The following is a 6,645-nucleotide window of genomic DNA, read 5'->3' on the forward strand; positions in this document are numbered from 1 at the left end:
CTCCCCTATCCATTAGCGGCCCTTTCTCGCGCAGAGACGGAGCTTTGCACTCCCAGCCTCATTCACACAAACGTACACAGCGCGCTTAATCTCCGCCGATTCTGCACCGAGCGAATTGGAATTCTTCCCCGGCTGAATTCTGAAAGCAGTGTAAATTAGGCGAATTAAAGGGATGCGTTTCTCACATTTCTGAACCTGCTAATCGCTAGGAGGAGCACAAAGGAACCCTAACGCACTATGCAGGGTCCCTGTGTTACTGGCCTGTGACATTTCACCGGCTGCTTACTGAACGCTTTGCAGCCAGAAAACTCACTTCGTATGCAAACAACAAAGCTGCAAAAGGTGCCCCAACTCCCGTTTCCCTTGACTGGACCCTGCTGTTGCGGAATGCACCGAGCCCTGGGTGCAAAAGTACACTTAGCCCCTAGTGCAGGGAAGGGACATTAACTGGCGGAGCATGCAGAAGGTCGCAGGTTTAATCCCCGGCATCTCCAGGCGGGGCTGGGAAAGACTTATTATCTAAAACCCGGGAGAACTGCTGCCAGTCTGTGTAGACAATACTGATCTAGATAGAGCAGTGGTTTGACTTGGTATAAAACAGCACGAGCACGCACAAGCATCGAATGGCTATTAACAGGATGTGAGCACTGCCAGATCGTGTTGCAGACTAACTAGAAGGTGCCAGTGGTCCAAATATATAATTCTGTTCCAGAGTGAAACTATTACATGGGTTCCTTTAATTTTCTTAAACTCCCTCTCCAGCTTCCTTCTTTCATCTCAAAAATTAAATGCAAAAACAAACAAGAAAATCAAAGGAATGCCAACAATGTAATACAAAGCTAAATAAAACAGTGCCGTTTCTGTATCAAAACTCCCCTGTTACAGAAAACTAAAATGACATAAGCGATATATTCAGATTGCAAAAATAAGGTAGCAAAGTTAAAACATTAGGTCTCTGATACATGAACATTATTTTGTGATTAAGAAACTGTTTCTGTGGGTCTTTTGGAAAATTCTGCAAAATGGCTTCTGGCAAGTTGGAATTTATTTTTTATTTCTTGGGAGATAATGTGAGCGACATAAGTTTTTCCTTTGATCCCTCAGATTTGCACAAAACCAGAAAACTGCATTAGCAAACCACATAAAAAACTTCTACAGTACACCAGATATTGAGCAGCAATCTGAAAAGTGTGTGCATGGAGAATTTACAATCATTTTCATTTCCTTTTTGCAACACATTTTTGAACCAGAGATATGCAGCCTTTTTTTATTGTGGTCCCTCAGATTTGCACAAAACTATAAAACTGCTGAGAATTTACAATTGCTTGACCATATGCTTTTGCACACTTTTGCAAGGTGCTGGTGCAGCTACTTGTGCACATTCCTTGACAGGAAGCAACTTCTTCCTTGATAGAAGCAACAGTTTTGAAGGCAGGAACAAACCACCGGTAGGAACAGGAAAGATCAAAGGTACTCCTCGTATACAAATTCATATACATGCAGATGTGAGCTATTAATTTGAATGGGGGAATAGCAGATTAACAGCTAAATAATGCTCAAATGTGGAGAAAGTATTAGACTCTTAAGATACTTGGAGCACTTCCTCTTCCCTCTTTCCTATTCTTCCTTCTTCATGTACTCTGAAGTTCCATGTAGAGTGAGCACATTTGCATAAATAAAATAGACAGATCTAGTACAACTAATGGCTGCTTCAGTTTCCCAAATTCTTAGTGGTAAGCAAGTTCTTGTACATGCAACTATAGACATGTAAATGCCAGGCTCACAGGATATGGTAATGATGTGAAGTCAACACAAGTTGCTAGTTATTTTGATGCATTGACCAGCTTAGTAAAAGCTTTACCAAACAGACAACTCCCTGTGTCCTTACTAGGTTAACAGTTCCAGAGTTCCCCAGGACATCAATCTCAAGTCTTCTTGGATCTTACAGAAGCAGAAGCTGCAGGCATACACAACTTCGAGCCTTGCAGGATCCACAGTTGTTGATTTTTACTAGAACCTGATGTCCTGCTGGAGCTAGATGCAAAATGGTGGGGGGAGGGGGTGAAGCCAATTCTATGCCTTACATTGGAGAATGAACAGCATGTTTAAGTACATATTTACATCTGGGTTACTATGAACCAGGAATTCAAAGCAGCCCAATTTGGAGACAAAGGAAGTTATTTTGTTTTTGCAAAACAAAAATATGCAGGAGTCAAAAACCCTTGCAAATAATCTAGAAATCTGCCTTCTGCTTGCCCTTGGTTTACATAGTATTCTACAGGGCTGTGTGTATCTGTGATCACACTGCAGAAGCAAAGAAATTGGTATTACAGTATGCAGAATCATAGCATTCTGAGAGACTGATCTGCTATTGTTTACATAATACAGGTTGCAGAATCCCAAAGAAGTCAGTCCAGAACTCACCCTGTGGCAGCAAAGAGCTGACCCCAACACTTCTTTTTTGTACAGGCTTAAGCCTCCAGTGAGAGGTCAGTGCTAAACAAGATAAGCAGTGGATTTTCTTTGTTGGCAGCAAGATGCCCAATTTCAGGTTTGAGAGGGCTTCTTTGGGGCCCAGCCTGGTACCAGTCAGGAGGTTTGATAGGGTTTTCCTTGAAGGCAATCAAGCAACAGGCAGGGCCTTTGAAAGGATTTCCCTTGGGCACGGATAATCCAGCAGTGAGTGACAGGTTTGTGAAAGGATTAAGCGTGGGCACATTCAGTCACCAAGAGTTAGGTCTCAAGGGATTCCCTTTGTGAACAGCCAGTGTGGCATCAACAGCAGGCGGAGAAGGCAATCAGAAACGGAAACAGCAGTTCGGAGAGATTTTTTTTCTTCCACAGAAACAATCTGGCACCGACAATCGGATGCGGGAAAGAACACAGAGAGAATGTGGCACTATCCGAGGATTATTCTTAGCTGTAGAGAGAGAATTTACTTCTGGTTAAGCACTGAGGGCTGATTTGAGGTTTCTGTCAGGCGTAAGCTGGCCAGTGTGAAAAGCAGCTTTGGGCAGTTTCCTTCAGGGATATGTGACTGTGCTTCCCTGCATCCTGACTCACACCTAGTGGTGTCTGAGTTTCTTCACTCCAGTTCACTCGCCTGTATCATGACTTCAGGCAAGCTCTCAGCTCTTACTGTGGTTCCAGATGACAATTAAGCCTCCAAACCTTAACTATGTTCCCATTAGTGGTATAAAATTGAGTTGCTGAAACTACTGCAGACACATATATGCTGCCGACATCAGACAGATTGGGCAGGTAGGATAAGTCAACTAACCGTGCTCTCTTGAACAACACCGCAATTGCTCCTTTGTGTTTCACTAAAATGACTAGGTGGTTGTTCACAAAACCTCATCTGTTGGCTGAGCACTGATTGCTCAGTTATTTGTTGGTGGCAATGTGACATGTCCCTTGACCTTCAAGGCAGTCATGAATGTTGGCATGCATGTTGTAGATAGGGGTTTTCATTTAAAGTTTTAATATGAGCACAGCCTGCTCACTTGTTTTCACCCAGCTCACTGATTTGTGTACCCCCTGTGAAACTTAATATTTCCCTAGAACAGTAAGATAGAACGACGAAACATGGTCTGCACATTCAGAACTTCACTTGATTATGCTTTTTCAGGTTCAGAAACTGGATGGATCCGTCTAGTTTTCAAAAGAGGTACTTGGCATTACTAATGGATTATGCTCCCACAATCACTTGTACAGATTGGAATTGCCGCTGCACTTGAAGGCACTCCATAAAATCATACTCTTAAAACCAGTTAATGCAGATTAGTTAACTATTTTAGCTTTGTCTTGGCATAGAAAGGATGAGAATATGGACAGAACTCGATGTCACCTCAGTAAATGCCTGCTCCCAAACCTGCATTTGTGGAGATGGCATGAATGCTAGGGCAGAAAGCCTTGACAGGAGAGAATCAGTGGAAGGGATATAGTTACATCATGTGTGATGTACTGGAAGGCAGAGAGCAGTGGGGAAATGCCAGAGAGCAGAGTTGTGTGTGCTATAAAGTTTGTCTTGTGTCTCCTATCCAGCTAGCCTTCATCTTTGACAGCTGCTTGTGTTGCAGTAAATCTGCGCTTGTCTCATAACATGCAGTTCCACCCTAATATCAAGGAGAAGAATGTCCTTTGTAGTTTTGTGGGAAATAAAAATGGTGGGTTGGTCCTAAGCCCACTCAGCTACCTAGCATGGCAGGGTAGGACAGGCATCAGTATACCCGTGGCCCTTGCTTGGGTGCTAGGGAGCCAGCAGCTGCCCAGGCAGGACCAGCCTACGATGAGACAAGGTGAGGTGACCAACCGCCTCAGGCAGCAGGATCCACAGGGGCAGCAGAAGCAGTCTTCCAGGAATGCACCGTCTGCTTCTTCCACCAGTGGCACAGCAGCAGCAAAAGCTGTGACATACTCCTCAGAGGCTGGATTCAAAGCTGTCAATGTTTCCCTTTTTTAAAGGGAAATTCCCTTATTCCGAATAGGATTCATTGCAAGAAAAGGGAAAAGTTGACACACACACACACACACACCCGTTCCCAATGTAGACCTGTTTTCCTTCCTTGTTCCTGAAGTAAATCTTCACTCGCCCCCTTCTTCCCTGATTTGGGGGGGAGAGAACCATTTTGTGGTTTTCCTCAGGTGCCAAAATGTATTGGGCCTGCCCTTTCTCAGGGGAACTATTTGCTTACTATGCTTAAGCCTGGGCCTACAAAGTCAAATGGGTTGCCATGGGCAACACCAGGTTCTGCAATGGAGAAGGCTCCAGCCAAGGCTAGCCAAAGCCATTGGGCAGATCATTCCAATACTTTCCCACCTCCCTATGATTAAAGAGCAACAACGTCATAATATATGAAGTAACCTTTAAAGGCACCTGAAAACAGCAAGCTGAGGCAGCCGCTATCACTCCAGCTCGGTCTTAACCCAACCCGGAGTTCTAGATGTTTGTTGGACTACAGTTCCCATCATCCCTGACCATGGACCATGCTGGCTATGGCTAGTGGGAGTTGTATAATGGAGGGGGAATCAGGTTGGGGGTTGTTGCTGTAGCTAATGGTGAGGCTGAGCCTGATCTCACCAGCAGGAGAGCTTCTCACTGCCATGTTCTTATCCAATATAATTGTGGGTGTCAGATATAAATAGAGAGAGCTTCAACCAAAGCCGCCACTGGGTGTCACTGAGTCTCTACAGAGAAGCTGCTGATCCGACATTTCTCTGGATGAGCCGGGGGTGTGTTTTTTGTGCAGACAGCAGATGTTACAGGCCACAGGATTCGCTCCCAGCTTCCCGGTTGCGCTGCATCTGTTGAGTACCCCTTACGGAATAATCTGCAGCATTTCCATGGCTTCTTGCCTTCCCTGTGGGCCTTTAGTCCACTGACTTGATGCCGTTGGCGTGCTTCTGCCAGATGGGGCAAAAAAAGAAAGGGGCTGTGGGGCAGATTTTAAAAGCTCTAAACAAAAAGTACTAAGTAGACTGTTTATTTAGTAAAACCATACCCTAGTGGTAACATCGCATGTATTCTGTTTCAGGAATGTCAGGAGTATCTTTGCGAATGTCTGTTTCTGCTTCACTAGAGGGAAAATATGGCTTAGAGCAGGGGGTGAGGAACCTTTTCCAGAGCAAAGGCTGCATTCTCGTCTGGGCAACCAGAAGGGGCCACCTGCCAGTAGTCTGCAGGGTCAGGAACAACCACCACACATTTTTTCTTTGTTCATTAGGCTAGTTTCTGCACACATGTACCCCTCTCTGTGAACGAAGAAGCATTTTCAGACTTCGACATATTCCAGCCAGGCAAAAACTCCAGGAAGGGAAGAAGCAGAGCATGTGAGGTGGGTTGTTTTTATTTGCTTTATTTATTTAGAGCATTTGTACCCTGCTGTTCAGTTAAAACATGACAGTCCTTGCCCATAGGCTTATAATTTAAACAAAGAACCATGAGGAAAAGGACAAGGAGGGAAGAGGGGGAATGCAAACTGAAGCACCAATTATCAGTTCGTATAATGATCAGCTGGAGTAGAAACCAGGATGTGTCCTGGAAAGGGGCAGTGAAGGATTCTAAATACGAAACAATGCGGTTATGCGAGGAAATGATGATACCGGAGCGGGAAACCTGTTTTTAAGACATTGCATTAAATTTACTTAATCTGGTTTGCTTTGTAATAATTTGGAAAATGAATAGAAATAATTTGGAAAGGGGCAGTGTTGTGAGGAGGGTCCCAATGGCCAGGCAGGGAGCCTTGGAAGGCTTCATTTGTCTTTCTGGCCTGAGGTTTCCCACCTCTGAATTACAGGATGATGAAGATCTGCAACAAGTTCAGCCAGTTCTTTTTTTGCAGGTATTGCTGAAACGTTGGAGCTTCTCTCCACAGGTGCTTTTGGTTGTATTGAGGGAGGTGTGAAATCCACATACAAAAGCCACATGCTTTTTATTCCTGTGTCTGAGATGTCAAGTTGCCCAAGGAGCAAAGGAGAGCAGGACTCCTGCTACATACCTGTAATAGCTACAGAGAGAATCTTGGCAAATACAGTTTTGCTTGTTTTCTCTTCCACAAGGAGCTTCTTCCACAAGGAGCAGCTAAAAATGGCTGCCAAGGGTAAAAATGTTGGCCACTCTGATATATGACACCTGCTCACACTAGA

Source organism: Podarcis melisellensis, assembly GCF_964234715.1.
Source record: "Podarcis melisellensis genome assembly, chromosome: 3".
NCBI lineage: Eukaryota > Metazoa > Chordata > Lepidosauria > Squamata > Lacertidae > Podarcis > Podarcis melisellensis.